This window comes from Neophocaena asiaeorientalis, unplaced genomic scaffold (assembly GCF_003031525.2).
Source record: "Neophocaena asiaeorientalis asiaeorientalis breed wild unplaced genomic scaffold, Neophocaena_asiaeorientalis_V1.1 scaffold540, whole genome shotgun sequence".
NCBI classification, from domain to species: domain Eukaryota; kingdom Metazoa; phylum Chordata; class Mammalia; order Artiodactyla; family Phocoenidae; genus Neophocaena; species Neophocaena asiaeorientalis.
This window is the reverse complement of record NW_020172141.1, coordinates 3,080,609-3,097,266: the sequence shown is the minus strand read 5'-3', so window position 1 is coordinate 3,097,266 and position 16,658 is coordinate 3,080,609.

The window sequence follows — 16,658 nt, the reverse complement described above, 5'->3', positions numbered from 1 at the left end:
AGACTCCAAGGCAATAGATGTCTGCCCTCTGCACCCAGCCTAGACCTTGGGTGTTTTAACACCCAGTCACCGCACTGCCTCCAGGAAGTCCATCAACATGCAGTGACCGCAGGATGTACAGGTCAGGTATGGGGCAGAACAGCCATGGGTGAAGTGCCTCTTGGCTTGTCCTCGAGCAGGACAGCCCAGCAGCTGGGTACCTGGGGACTTGCTTCCCTGCACAGCCCAAGCCCCAGGCTCCAGGAGAAACACAGAAAGGCACCACGATATTCACGGTGGGGTGCTTACAGGGAGCGCTGGTATCTGACTCAATTCTCCCATTCGCTCCAAGAATTAAGGACTGTCATTCTATTCTACAGGTGAGGAAGCTGAGGCTAAGTGAGGTGAGACGTCTTTGCTAATAAATGGCATTGTCAGCACTGAGAGCCCCAGGGGATGGCATCAAAGGCACCTGCAGGTTCTAAGCACCTACCAAGCCACAGTCCCCGTAGGTTACTCTCAGTTTAGGGCAGGACTCTGGTATGAAAAGCTTGTGGTGGATTCTGCAGGGGAGCCCCCTTACCTGAAGGATTCGTCTCCTGAGGGGATCGTCATGAAGTTGGGGGTGGGCTACATTTTGGAAGATGGGTTTCAAGTTTAGATGTCCAAGCCGTACCATAAGAGAATCTGATTTAATTGATTCACGTGGGGCATTTTCAGTAAATTCTCCAAGGGATTCAAATATGCAGCCAGGATTGAAGTACTTTTCAGGTGTACAGGGACACCCCCCTTGGTCAGAGGGGACACCTGTCACCCTGTACTCGCCTTGCCATCACCTGGGGCCAATACCTGTACTTTTGACCAAAATCAGAAGTAAGGAGAGTCACCATAGAGGTCCTGGGAAATTTGCAGTGGAAGTGGAAAATTTCCATTTGTCCTTGGATGGGACAAGTCAACAGGCTGTGTGGGGTGGGGAGAGCCTTGAACTCCGGAAGACCCCCGGTTTGGAATGAGCAGCGAGGAGGGGAAGGAAGCTTTGGAGTAAGTGGAAGAGCGGCCCAGTGGGCGTCCCCACTTCTTCCGCAGTGTCTTGGGAAGCCTCATGACTGATGAGGGGGAGTTTTCAAATTAAGCCAGCGTCTTCTATTACTATTTCTAGGAGTATTAATTCCTGGAAGTAAACTGACCTAGGGCAATAAATCACTCATTGAAGCACATTACCAAGCGGTGAAAATTCACGTGAGTGCCCTCTCTTGGGTATGCGATAAACGCCTCTTCTACCGGGAGAGGGGTGTTAGGGGATCTGGAAGCCGGCTGAGGGCTGCCCTGCCCGAAATCCCTTCGTACGCTGAGCCGGTTGCTTCAGGAGGAGAGAGAAACATTTACTTAGGAGCTGTATTAGTTTCCTGTTGCTGCTCTAACAAATGACCACATACTTAACTGGCTTAAAGCAACACAAATGTATTTTCTCACAGCTCTGGAGGCCAGGAGTCTAAGATGAGTTGGCAGCTCTGCATTCCTTAGGGTAGGTCTTGGGAGAGCCTGGTCCTTGCCTTTTCCATGTTCTGCAGGCTGCCAAGATCCCTGGGCTAGTGGCCCGACACCAATCCAACTTCTGCTTCTCTTGCCACATCTCCTTCTCGGACTCTGACCCTCCAGCCTCCCTCGTGTAAGGACCCTTGTGACCCTACAGCCTCCCTCGTTTAAGGACGCTCGTGATGACGTGGGACCCACCTGGATGATCCAGGACAATTTCCCATCTTGAGATCTTTAACTTTGTCACATCTGGGAAGTCCTTTTCACCATGTGGGGTAACATAGTCACAGGTTTTGGGGACAGGCATGTGGACACCTTTGGTGGCCCTTGTTCTGCTTGTCACAGGAACTTACTGGGAGGAAACGGATCAGGGTTCCGAACATTTGGATATTCAATGTTGCCAGAGTCTCACTCGTGGATTGTGATGGTCCCAAATAATTCCACAGCCAGCAAATCATGCCAGGGACCCACAGGGCATTGCTCCAGGGAAGAAGGATTGTCTGCATGGGTGGCCTGGAGGTGCACCTTAGGCAAAGGCTGGATCAGGAGCCTTTAGACCCTGGCATGTGGTTGTGCTTTGGCAACAACATCCTGGGAAATGAGCAGGAACAAAAAAACCCAACTCAACAAGTGACTTCCCTGGTGGTCCAGTGGTAAAGAATTCGCCTTCCAACGCAGGGGACTTGGGTTCAATCCCTGGTCAGGGAACTAAGATCCCACATGCCACGGGGCAACTAAGCCCACACACCTCAACTAGAGGTCCTGCGTGCCGCAAACTACAGAGCCCATGCGCTCTGGAACCCACGTGCCACATCTAGAGAGAACCCGTGCGCTGCAACAAAGATCCCGCATGTCTCAACTAAGACCTGATGCAGACCAAAAATAAAAAGAAAGAAAAGAAAAAAAGAACAACTCAACGAGCCCAACTCAGGGTTCACTACAGACACAAGCCAACAAGGGCATCCCTGCAGCTGTGGACCTGCATCTCTCAGGGGGCTTATGACCTGCCTGCCCGGGTGGCTCAGACTCTCCCGAGGTGGAAGGAAGGACACACGAAGGAGAGGCATGGCTTCCTGTGCAGACGGTACACGTACAACTACCTGGAGAAATAAAAAACGTGGTCGTGTGTGCACCCCAGGGTGGTGATGCAGAGATGCTTGAGCACAACCCAGTGCTCTGGAAGTCCGTCTGTTGAAGGCGAGCACGGGGTGGGAGGGCTCAGCCTTCAGAGCAGTGATGCCTCTTCAAGTTTAAGGGGCACACAGACCCCCTGGGGAGTCTTGTCAGGATGTAGACTGTGATCCAGTGGGTCTGTGGTGGGGCCCGAGACTCTGGATTTCTACTTAGCTCTCTGGATACTGATGCTGCTGGCTCTGAGCCCACTGTGGGTAGCAAGGAGCAGTCACACGGCCCCGACTTTTTGAAGGACCGCCCCCCTTGGTTTAATGCTCTTCTGCTGCCATTTTGAAATTCTTAATTCATTGTTATACAAGGGACCCCATAAGTACTGTATCTGGTTCCTGATTTAGCATCAGAGCTGGGTTCAAATCACGACTCTGCCCCCATCATTCGTGCCACGTGCTGCAGGAAGGTCCTTAACTCCCAGGCTTATTTCCTTTGATGATAAACAGGATGCATGGCAGAGGCTGGGAGGGTAAGATGAGACGCGTAAGTCTATATGTGATGACGGGAGATGCTGATGTCACCCACGTGGATCCTGCTGCCCTTACCAGCAATTATTGAGTGCTAATTTGTGCCAATACTACACTATTAGTATTACTTTTTTTTTTTTTTGGCCATTTAATTCTTAGTAATCATTTCCTCTTTAATCTCACTTAAGTGGTATTAAGGCCCTGTGGTAACTTTTGTTTTAATGCGGCTCTGGTGCCATCATATGCTTAAAAGAAACAGGAAGGATTTTTCAAAGGGAAACTATGTAACCCTGAGGCCAGGCATTTCCTCATAACAGTTTCAACCACAATTCTTTGTAGCTGTGGGTCTCAAATCCTCACCAGGCTGGCTGGTCGTACCACCAGATGTCTTAAGTTTTCCCTGAAATCCACTGCCTGGGGACTGATGCTGTCCCGCCGGGTAACACACAAGGCACAGAGTTTAGGCCAGAGGGTTCAGGTCAGACGTTCCAAGGTGAAAAATCAAGGTGTGTGTGATAAGTTGTTTTCTTCTGTAAGAAACAAGAAGGAACTAAAAGCACAAGAAGAGTACACCTGTCAATGCAAAGAGGTCTGATCAACAGTGTCCCAAAGCCACAGGGAGGCTAATCCAATGTCTTGATAGAACTCATGTGCTTGTCTGATTCTTTCTTAGGTATAGCTATGTCCCTATAGAAAAGCACCAGGTACCATCCCTCTTTGGGTTCTCCTCCCCAGCGTGTATAGCAGAGCCTTCAGCATTGCTGTCCTCGCAGCTGCTTCCAAAGAAAAAGCGGGTCTGAGGGATCAGCCCAGTGACCTGCCATTGTAGTGAAATACACTCAATCCTGGCTGTCGCTAGCATCATCTGGGGGTACCTTTAACACATACCGATTCTTGGACCCCACCTGCAAAGATTTTGATTCAATGGTCAGAGAAGGTCCAGGTATTAGTATATTTCAGAAGCCTCCGAGGTGAGTCTAAGGTGTAGCCAGGTTTTATATGATGAGATTGTCTTAACCTGAGTTAATTATCAAGGATCAGAGCTTGGTGAGTAAGAGCATAAATACTAGACCCATACTGCCTGGGTTCAAATCCCTGGGCTGCCCCTTACCAGCTGTGTGGCCTTGGCAATTCACTTAACTTCTCTGTGCCACAGTTTCTTCATCTTGTAAGCTGGGGGGAGGGTGGGGAAGAATAATGCCTTCTTTATAGAGAATTCAGTGAGGTTTCCTCTGCAGAGCACTTGGGATGACGCCTAGCCCGTGGTAAGCACTGTGCAGGCTTTCGATAATTAAATATGCTCTGTACACAGTAAAGCAATGTGATTTATGAGAAAGGTGTATTCTTATCTTAAGGTGTTTTGGCTAATTACTTAGATTCAATGATTTTAAAATTTGGGGAAGTGTCAAGTTAACTTATTTTCTGATCCAATTTTGAAGACTTTCTTGGGCTAAATTTCCCCCCTACACTTTTTCTCCAGTTTGTCTGTGTTGGCTGGCTTAAAAAAAAAAAAAAGGATGTCAGATTTTCTTTTTCGTTTCTTTTCAGTATGCGGGCCCCTCACTGTTGTGGCCTCTCCCGTTGCGGAGCACAGGCTCCGGATGCGCAGGCTCAGCGGCCGTGGCTCACAGGCCCAGCTGCTCTGCGGCATGTGGGACCTTCCGGACCGGGGCACGAACCCGTGTCCCCGGCATCGGCAGGCGGACTCTCAACCACTGCGCCACCAGGGAAGCCCCAGATTTTCTTTACATCTCCTAGCACAGACTTTATTGCTAACAGGTCTGTCCAATTACAGCTAATTAACTAATGTATATTTTTCTTTTGCACAAGTTAGCGACTCCAGAACAGCAGTCCTCAAAGTGTGGGGACTAACCCCTGGGACGTGGTTAGGAATGCATACTGGGGACCCCACCCAGACCTGCTGGATCAGAAGCTCTCCCTGGATGCGGCCCAGCTATCTGAGTTTGACTCTCGTGCTGCTAAAATTTGAGAGCCACACTTTAGTATATTTTCTCCAAATCTAAAATGATACAGTTCTGTTTTGTCAGGAAATTAAAATGAGAAACTTCTTACAGTAATTCCCACCAAATTCTTATCTTTAACCTTCAGGAATGTATTTTAAAAAGAAAACGCTGTGCCATAAACCAGAACTACTGTAACTGTAATTAAAAGCATGAGTCAGTGATTCATTTGGTTGACATGTTTTGAAAATATTGAGTTTAGTTAATTTATTGTCAGTGCCTCTGTGGGTCCAAAGGGCTAAATTGTATATTTACGTCACCAGAGGCATTTCCTTTCTCTTACGAACTTCTGTGTTTTATTTACTTGTCCTTTCCCCCTTTTATCTGTTTTTACTCTTTTTGAGTGTTTTTTTTTCTTATCAACGTAATGTTGTTATATTTCTTTGATTTGTTTCAATTATGTTTGGAGTAAGAAATCTGAAGTGGCCTACTGTATGTAACTTTTTACCTATCTGATAGAAATCCTTAATAACTAAAAAAAAAATGTGAGATATATTTGCTTAGTATGTCCCATGCACTGCTTTTTATTTTTATGATTTTTTTCCCTTAAAGTGATCTATTTTTGGCAAAATGAAATCGAATAGTCATAAAAACGATGAGCTTTACACAGTGTATTTTCCAAGGTGCTATGATTTCCCCTTTCTAAGGCATGAAACAATGTAAATTACATCTTTTTTTTTTCAATAAAAGACAAATCTCTGGGAAAATATCAAGAAATAATAACTACTGGGCATCCCTGGTGGCGCAGTGGTTGAGAGTCCGCCTGCCGATGCCGGGGACACGGGTTCGTGCCGTGGTCCGGGAAGATCCCACATGCCGCGGAGCGGCTGGGCCCGTGAGCCATGGCCGCAGAGCCTGCGCGTCCGGAGCCTGTGCTCCACAACGGGAGAGGCCACAACAGTGAGAGGCCCGCGTACCGCAAAAAAAAAAAAAAAAGAAAAAAAGAAATAATAGCTACTAAATTTATTCTTACGTTTATAATTCTGATACTCACTGCGGTGTTTTTGTATTATGATTTCCTTAGAGAAAATGAAAGGACGTATGTATTGTACTAAGATCTTAGTGAATTCTGAGATTTAAATAAAATTAACCCTTCTTTGAAAAGAATTAGTTAATATGAAATTTTATACAAATAATATCTAGATTGACATAAGTTACAGGTTTTAGTTTTGTGGCTTCTATCAATACGGATTTCAGTGTAGTTCAGTATAGTTCCTATACACGTGAGCCCAGACACTTAAATTTGAAAGATACTTTCCACCTATCAAGAAACTGATCTCTTTGGAGTTCTGAGAAGAATTATACAAGTAAAAGTTTCATAACATTGTTTCCAAAGGATTCTGTGAATTTTGAAGAATGACGCAGACCCTTAGTCAGTATTCCTCTGTGATGGAGGATTACCACTTTATATTTGTGCAGTGTTTTATAGTTTTCAAAGCCCTTTCATGTAGACCCACTGAACACTCTGCAGAGATAAGGCAGGGCGGGTATTACTATCCCTCTTTCCCATGTGAGGAGACCGAGATAAAAACAGTTGACTCTTCTTCAGAGCTGGGTCTGCAGCTGGGGGCTTCTGACCTCGAGAGAGGGGTTTCTACTTTCCATGAATCTTATTACATGGAGATATTCCATCCAAATCAGATGCAGTTCCCTAATGCTTCATGAAACATAACTTCACAGGACAGATGGCAGTGACTCCACCAAAAAAGTGTATCCATCCATAGAGAGTCAAGTGGGAAATAGAAACTTCCCTGAGCTAGCTGCAAACTTCTCTGTAACCTTCTCTATCCACATGTGAACGTTGATCAAGTGGTCTTTGACTCGCTGATTAAAAATTACCGAAGAATATTGAACCTCCGGAACTTGGTGAAAGGCCACGGAGACGGTTTTAAAGGGTTCAGAATATTTCCCGATTCTTCTTGGGATTCATATGAGAAGAGAGTAGAACCCTAGATGTACAGAATTATTGGGGATCAGGGTGGAAATAGGGGTGCAGGATGGGAAGCCTCGAGGAGAGCAAGTTCTCGGTCGTGTACCCATAATCTGTAGAAATAACGACAGTAAAGTGACTGAACCAAGCACCGCTTTAGAATGGAGGTTGTGGTCAGTGAGTGGAGGGAAATGTTTGCATTAGGCATTCTCCCGAACATCAGGCTGTTATCCTTTAGGGATAGACAGTGAACCATCATGACGAACAGCCCAAGTTCTGGAATCAGACTGCCTGGTGCAAAACCTGACTCTGACATTTACTTGCTGTGTGGCTGTCTTGGCCAAGTCAATGTCCGTGGATCCTCGTCTTTGCAGTGAGGATAAAGACCAGGGGGTGTGTGGAGCCAGCTTGCTTCTGCCTATGGGAGACCCTCCTTCACATCTTTTCCCAACTCAGCATTCAGTGATGTAATATTGCTAGCTTGAAAGTGGTCATTGGTGGGAGTCTTTACACCGTGAAAATTAGCAGAAAGCTACGGAGCAGAGCTTTTTTTCTGTTTACATATTGATATATAAACATACATGGAGAGCCGGGTGTTAAACACTGAGGACATCCTTCCACAGTTGTTGGCAGCCTTCATTGAAATAGGTTACATCACTGGCTGGCATAGTGGCTGGGACACACGAGGGGTTGAATTAATGGGAGCAGCTGATTTTTCATCATAGCAGAAATAGAAGTTATAGAAATAGCCCTTCCTTTGTCTATAGGCAGACTTAGGGTCAGACCCCAGCTCCACTTTTGTGTCACTTTTTTACCTGGACTCCACTCTATTCCGGAGAGGTGTGAGATACCAAATCCATGTCCTTCTTTGCTCCTTCCAGAATCCCTTTTTAATCTCCCAGCATGTCCAAACATTCCCACCTATCGTACTTTTAACTATAGCATCCATGAGAACACACTCCAAAGTTTCAAAAACCCGTCAGTCAGGTAACATTACTTTGGACCTGACACCATAGCTTCTGGATTTTGGCTTTCGAACCAATGGCTCACATTAAGGCATACCTCATCAGGTAGCTGGGAACACCCCCTGAGGGAGGATATTTCTTGGAGTTTGTTCTCATTTAGATTTAAATGATTTCTGTTTCCAAGCAGCTGAGGCAGACTATATGTAGAAAAAATGAGAAACTCTCTCTTTCCCTCCAAATTCGGTAAAGGAATTTCATAGACCGCACAGAAAATCCCAAGAAGCCAAATTATGGATGATAGAGCCCTGAAATGTCCCCCCAGATTTCCAGAAGTCAAAGAGGATTTCAAATCCTGGCATGTCAGAGCTGGAAGGGACCTTTAGGGTGATCTCATATAATCCTCTCCTCTCACAGAAATGCCTGAGACTTTAAATCACCTGCCTAAGGGTGCACAGCTGGCTAGAGGCTCCAGCGGAAGGGGGATTGGGTCTCTCCACGGCGCAGTGGTATGGAGGTTGCTAATCCATTTTTCAAACGCAAGAGTATTGACATCAAAGCAAATCCTATGTGACCTCAGGGGTTATCTTCTGTAAACATCTACTAATTGGTTTTGCCAACCTGAGACCTTTATGGTCTTCCCATCTAATTTCCCTTGTTCAGTGTATTTCTTCCTCTATAAAAATATCCATCTTCCCTCCCTGTCACACAGATACACTCACGGCACCTCCTTTCAGCTCCTCCCTCCACTGAGGATATAAAGCTGTCAGGTCCATCAGTGACAAGAGCCAGGCGGACCGCTCTAGTTTTTCATCTTCGTGTGGGGAGATGTGTGTATGTCCCGCAGGCTGGCTCTCTCCGGGGGTCGATGGACCAGATACGGGGCTGCATGCTGGATCCGCTAGTCTCCTTGGGGCTGGGGTTCCTATCAGAATGGACCCCACCCTCACTCCTACCACCTGTTCTTATGTCTAACCCTGTGGTCCAGACAGCAGTGGGTGTCAAGTTCCCAGAACGTTCCAGCAATTTTTGAAACAAGATGAGGCAGTGGTTTTCCATTCTTGGGTGACTTAATGTCATCACAAAACTTCTCACCTCTCCAGAATCCCACGGTGGGCTGAAATGACCTCCCTATCAGTATGAGTAAATTTTCCTTCCTTTGGGAAACAGTTTTAAAATATATTTAATTAAGTAATTATTAATGTATTTATTTAAACACATTTAGTTAAATATTATTTTTTAATTTACTTTCTAAAATAAAATTTTTATTTTAAAAAAACATTATTTTTAAAAATGAAAGCAATATGGGGTTGATTTTTGTTGTTGTTTTTTTTGCGGTATGTGGCCCTCTCACTGTTGTGGCCTCTCCCGTTGTGGAGCACAGGCTCTGCGGCCATGGCTCACGGGCCCAGCCGCTCCGCGGCATGTGGGATCTTCCTGGACTGGGGCACGAACTCATGTCCCCTGCAACGGCAGGCAGACTCTCAACCACTGCGCCACCAGGGAAGCCCTATGGGGTTGATTTTTGTGCAGGGCTGGTGCTTCATGAGAAGACTGGATATTTGTGTGATTTTTTCCCCTAGAGAAATAGAGAAGCGCTGACATAACCAATCACACCTCCTTTTTGCCCCTTTGAGTAAGTACCCAAATGCTGTGACAAATATATTTGAAACCCATAGTTCTCTAACTTGAGCATCTTTCAGACTCAGCTGGAGGGCTAATGAACCCCCAGATTGCTGGGTTCCACCCCCAGAATTTCTGATTAGCAGGTCTGTTTTGCGTCCTAAGAATCTAAATTTCGCCTAAGTTCCCCTGTGATGCTGATACCGCCGGTACAGGAACCACACTTTGGGAACCACTGCTCTAAAGCTTAGGGGCCACGTTTTTCTCTTGGTGCTTACCAGCCTTCTCAGGTATTGAATCTCTACCCTTGACTCCTTTTCACAATGAGCTCCATGCTCAAGCTAATTGGTCCAGATGCAGGACACACAGCACAGCCAGACCTAATTTTCTGAACAGGCGGTGTGCTACTGAATACGAACAAGGGCTGTAGCTGGGAGTGAATGTTAGAGAGGAATCTGCAGCCCAGCCCTGGCCTGAACACAAGCAGCGTGGTCTGCGCGGCTTGGATTCATGGGTCAGAGGATGGCTTTCATCTGTGAAGGCTCCACGGCAAGAGCAACGCTTTATTCTAGGTCATTTAGTTTCTACTTAAAAGAGTGTCCCCAAGGAGGAGGAAGCTGGCTCTGAACTTTCCAGAGAATCCGCGCTACTTATATATTCGGCCTGGAAGAGTAGAAATCAGAGCTACTTAAATTATGGGTAACATATTTCAGCGGAAAGCTTGTGGTTTAAAACCAGAGTTTAGGTATTAATTCCCCCACTTACCAGCCATGTGGCTTGAAAGGAGTCACTTCACCTCTTCGAGACTCATTGTGTACAATGGGGGACACATAATCAGTCAGCAGTGTTGGTGGGAGGGGTGACAATTACATGTGTATAAAGTAGGTCTGATGTGAACCTCAGGAGGCCTATCACACAAGCTAAGTTATGAGCAGGAAAGCAAGTAACGGTGAGTGTGCAGCCTGAGACTCGGCATTCCTGCTCTGTCCGGGGCCTTTGGTGCACTGTTTAGCTCAGTGACCTGAGCCGGCAGGTGGGGACACCCCCAATACAACAGGCAGCCTGCACAAGTGGCTTGTGAGAAAGTCAATGCATCACGTACCCTGAAACCTCTTTGTGGTCCAACCACAGGCACACGCTCCCCGAAGAAATCAACGCACACAAGCACACACCAAAGCAAACAGACGAACAGCCAGCCAGGCTGCCACCTCCCCCATGGTCTCTCGTTTAATCACTCAATATTCGTTAATATTGAGTCTACGTCCACGGCTTAATCAGGACTTAGGTTGCTACACGAAGATCTAGTTAATTTCATCTCTACAGCTTTAAAGTATTCTGTGGATATAACACAACTGATCAGTGCTTCCACTGATGTATCTTGAGCTCTTTTCACTTGTTTGCTTTCATAGACAACAGTGCCACGAATATTCTTTATCTCCATGTACATCTGCTCTAGAGTTTCTTAGATAGTGAAATTACTGCGTCTTGGGGATTATACAGCTTGAGTCTTAATAGACGTCGTCAAGTTGCTCTTCAAAGTAGTTTTACAAATTTATGACATACTTCCATCAGCAAGGTAACAGGGTCTGTGTTTTCCCACGTCCATGTCAACTAGAATTTCACATGTTCTAATTTGTGCCCTTCTATTGGGAGTGAACTAGTGCATCATTTTTGCTTGTTTTAGCTTTCATTCTCTCGGTTATAAGTGACATTGGTTTTTTTTCCATATGTTTATTGACCATTTAGATTTTCTCGTCTGTTAAATGTTCATTTTTTGTGTGTGTTTTTTGGTATTTTTAAATTAATTTGTAGAATTAAAAAGATATGTTTTCTGGATGATACTTCTTTGTCAGTTACATGGGTTGAAATATATTTGCCCAATCTGTAAACAATATAAATTTATTACATTATTTTTGCCTTATATCATATGGAAATGCTTATGTTTAAATGTAATGAAATTTATAAAAGTATTTCCTTTCATGGTTTGTGTTATTTCCTCTCAGTTGAGGAATCCTGCCCTATCCTAACTTACGATGATATTCTCTTTCATTTCCTTCAAAAAATTTTATCGTTTAGATTTTCATTCTTCTATTCAGCTGGAATTTAATTTTGTGCACGGCATGAAGTAATTTCATTTTCTTGCTTATGAATGGCCAGTTTTTTGGTGCTGTTTATTGAATACTACATCATTTTCTTACCCATTTGTTATGCAAGCTCTCTGTCTTTTATCACATTTTTGTGTGTAGTTGGCTTGTTTCTGTGATCTCTACCCCACTGTTTTACCTGTTCCTAGATTACTACCATGACTTTATTAATATGGTTTTATAATAAATCTTCATCAGCGGAAGAGCAGACCATCCCTCCTACATCTTCCAAATCTCTGCTGGTTGTTGCTTTACTCGTCCATATGCATCTTAGCATCCACTTCTTAATTTCAGTGAAAGGCGGTATTTGAAATTTGACTTGGGTTGCATTGAATTCATGGACTAATTTGGAAAAAAAATTATCAGACACCACCATGCATTTTCAAATGTATACCTATTGGACAACTATTACTGAGTGCTTACTGCATGCCAGGCATGGATCCAGACATCAGCTATACAGCAGTGAAAAACAAAATGGACCAAAACTCTGCGTTTGGGAAGCATGCATAAATAAATCGACCAAATGAGGAGATGAATGAGTGTGTTATACATTGGTCATGCTATGGAGAAAACGTTCCTGAACTCAGGTTCGGCTGCTCGTTGCTCAAGAATCCGGTACTGAGAGACACGTGGTGGGTAAAAGGAGAGATAGCTTTATTGAGGAAGCTGGCAATCCCGGGGAAAAGGTGGACTCCTGTCCCAAAGCACCAACTTCCTGTTGTCCATCAGGGAACAAAAGGTTTTAAAGGGGCTTTTCAGGGGTATACAGGTGGGCGTGCTATGTGCAAAACATCCCAGTCAGCTCCAACAAGCATCTTGGAACTGGTCATGTGGTGGTCTGATCCGCATCATCTTGATGGTTTTAAGCACAGTTAATCTTCAATTCCAGCGTCGGTTTATTGCCATTTCCTTGGAGCCGGTTCTCAGAATTGTGTCAGGTGGAGCAGCTTATGTCATGGCTACCGTCCGGTCATCATGCAGTTAGCTTTTACCATTTGGTGGTGGTTTTAGTATCTATAAACAACTCAGGAATGTGTGTCAGACACGGTTATCTATGTCTTTTAGGGAGGAACTAAAAATTCTGTGACTCTGTAAGGCAGACTCAGTGTTTAAATTGCTACCAGTTCTCCAGATCTAGCGGCTATCTTTGTCACTACCTATCACTACTCTCACTATCTGTATTCACCAAGAAAACATGTTGTATTATAGGTATATGATGGTCACTAGTTCAGCCTTTTTTTCCTCCAGCTTTATTGAGATATATTTGACATGTAAGTTTTGTGAGTTTAAGATGTACAGTGTGACGATTTGATGCGCTTATATATTGCAAAATGATCACCACCACAGCATTAGCTACCACCTTTATCATATCACATAGTTGCCATTTCTTTTTTGTGGTGGGAACATTTAAGATGTACTCAGCAACTTTCAAGTATGTCGTACAGTATTATTAGCTATAATCACCATGCCGTACGGTAGATCCTCAGAACTGATTCAGATTATAACTGGAAGTTTGTACCCTTTGAGAGGCATCTCCCTATTACCTGCCCCCAGTTTAGTCTTTAATAAACTAGAATACTAGTCTATTTCTCTCTCTCTAGACTGAAATGGATTTTTTTTAAGACAGAAATTTTTTAAGACAGAAATGAAGGGCTGACAGAAATATCCCATTATCACTTCTTTGTTCTTCCATTATTCATTTTTCCTTTTTCTTTATTCAAAGCCACTGTGAGTAAAAAGCAAGGCAAGAGAAAGATTTCGAGAGAGAACCCCTCACACGTGCTTGGTCTCTGTGAGATGCTCTGTCATAAGCATCCTCGGGCTTTATTTGTTCCCAGAATTTCAGGTCTGTGGCAGCCAACCCATGCCTTCAGGAGCCATGCTCCAGGCCTCCCACTACCTGGAACTTTCTCTTGATAGTCAGCCTACATGTTTCTTTACAGTAAGTCCCCTACATACAAACTTTCAAGTTGTGAACTTTCAAAGATGCAAACGTGCCCCTGGATGCCAGCTGTTGTACTGTGCTACTGTACTTTTCAAGGTACTGTCCTGTAAGATTAAAAATGTTTTCTTTATTTTTTGTGTTTGGTTTTTTATGTATCATTTGTGAGAAAAGTATTATAAACATATTACAGTACAGTAGCATATAGCCGATTGTGTTAGTTGGTTACCTAAGCTAACTTTGTTGGACTTGGGAACAGACTGGACTTACAAAAGCGCTCTTGGAACAGAACTCGTTCGTATGTAGGAGACTTATTGTATTAAATTCCTTCTGCAAATTTGGAATTATACCCTTGATACCACCCACAGATGTCTTTCTCGTTTGGTTGTTTATTCTATTAGCAGTTATCGCCTCATCAATCCCCCTCTTTCACTTGGTCTTCAGGAAAGCAATGTGGTTTGTATTAATATCTTCAATCGTCCTTCATAAATCAGTACTTCACATCAAGTCACTTAATTATCTCTGTTCCTTTTCTTTCAACCCTCTGCTATTTACTGTATTTATCACACACTTCTCCAAACAAACATTTTAAGACTGTTGTAGGCGTCAAATGAAATGGCCACTGGCGTTTCATAGTGGTCTCCAAAGAACTCCTTTACTAATGGAGTTGACAGCGTCGGGGACAGGAATAGGTTAAAATTTCTCACCAGAGCAAGAAAATAAGACTTCTGGTACAAAAATGAGCTAGGGCCAAGCAGTTGCCCTTGGAGTAGATTAAGGGATAATCCCGGGGTACACAAGCTGGTAGATAATTTAAGTGACGATACTAGCATATCTTCCCCTTATCTCGACCAAAAGGATTTTTCTAAAAAGCAAAATTAGGGGGGAAACAGGGCAAGGTAGTTAGCATATGCTGTAAGGAAATTCTGCCAAATACAATAAAATTTGAACCAAAGCTAAGGAAGATACGAGAATCTGAGAAAATGCCCCTCCCCTATTCCCCAAAACACAATGTGATGTTGTAGGAAGCAAGTGAGAAGCATTCTAGAAAACCACGCTACCACCCTACTCTAAAAGGATGAGCGCTGGAGGTTGGCCACGGTGATGAGAAAAAACAAAAATAAAAAGCAAGCTGCCGTGTCTCACTTTACTCAGGACTCTTTTTCAACAATACAGTACAGTGTACAGATCTTATACGTGGAATAAGGAATAACCTCATATACGTGGAATCGTACAATATCAGATTTTGTGATTGGCTTATTTCACTTAACATAATTCCCTCAAGGTTCATTCATGTTGTAGCATGTATCAGAATTTCCTTCCTTTTTATTTTTAAGGGTGAGTAATATTCCATTGTACGTACATACCACGTTTTGTTTTTCCATTTATCTGTCTTGGGCTGCTTCCACCGTTTTTGCTGTTGCAGATAATATTGCCGTGAACATTTATGTACGAACGTCTGTTCAAGTCCATGATTTCAGTTCTCTGGGGTATATACCTAGAAGTAGAAATGCGTGATCATAGGCCGGTTCTATTTTGAATTTTTTGAGGAACTGCCATACTGTTTTCCACAGAGGCTGCACGTCAAGGTCTGCTTAAAAGCAGTATAGAGTATAATTTTAGCTGGAAAACTTTAAATCTGGAATAGGAAGAGTAGACACTTGGATACACAGAGATCCAAATTGACTTGTAGTCGTTTCGGTAGACCAGCAGCCTCAAAAACAAGAAAGAAATATGTGACTGTATTTTCTGAAACACATATTGCTCATTGGGTTTCTATTAATCTGCAAGCAATAAGCCCATATTATTTTAAAGTAGACGATCAACAGCATTGTGAATCGACTATACTCCAATAAACAATGTTTAATAAAAAAAAGCAGATGGTCAATCTGGGACCATAGGGATACCCTCTCAAAGGGAAAGCATACTCCCCCAACTTGGCAGCAAGGGTACCTTGTGACACTGTTCCATAAAACATAGAAGAAAAAAAAGCTTAATGACAAAGTTAATCGGCTTCTATGACCCCCCTCCCACCTCCATCTACTGAAATTCTGGCTAATTCTCTGCATTTATACCAGCCTTCCCTCTCTGTCTGCTATGGGGAATATTGAAATGAAGCCCAGGTAAGCAAGAAAGGAATCCAGAGCATGTCTGTTGACACTATTTTGTGATAAATATAAGACTGGATAGACTAGTACCCATTTCAGATGAGCAAACCAAAACAAAGAGGAAAACGTAACGTAGAGCTAGAGGAAAATTCTCCAAAAAAAAAAAAAAGAGAGAGAAGGAAATGAACTGAACATAAGCTGCAAAAGCAGATGAAGGCTATACTCCTGGAGAAGACTTAGTCCAGGAATAGTAAGAATGATTAAAAGAGACAATGTTTTACTTTTCATTATAATTATAATTGATGGGCTTTATGAAACAAGGAATGAAATTTGAGAAGATGAAGTATTCTGTAGAAGTTACCGTTCCCTTTTTAAGGTTGAATAATATTCCACTGTATGTATATGCCACATTTTGTTTTTCCACTTATCTGTCTTGGGCTGCTTCCACCTTTTTCACTGTTTTAAACAGTACTGTCGTGAACATCGATGTACACATATCTGATAGTGCTACGACAATAACTGTGTGAGATGAATAAAATCACAGTGAGACTTAAGGAAATAGTAAAGAGCATATGTTAAGACAGCATAAAGGGATCACGTGGAGATGCCAATCAGAGGAAAGCAAAAAAGACACAAAGCCAATTAAACAGAGGAAGATTTTCTGAATCATCATTGATAAGTCTTAACATATGACAGGCAACTTTATTTCCTTTTTGAATGACTGAAACCAAGATATATCCTGGGGAACGTATTTAATTTTA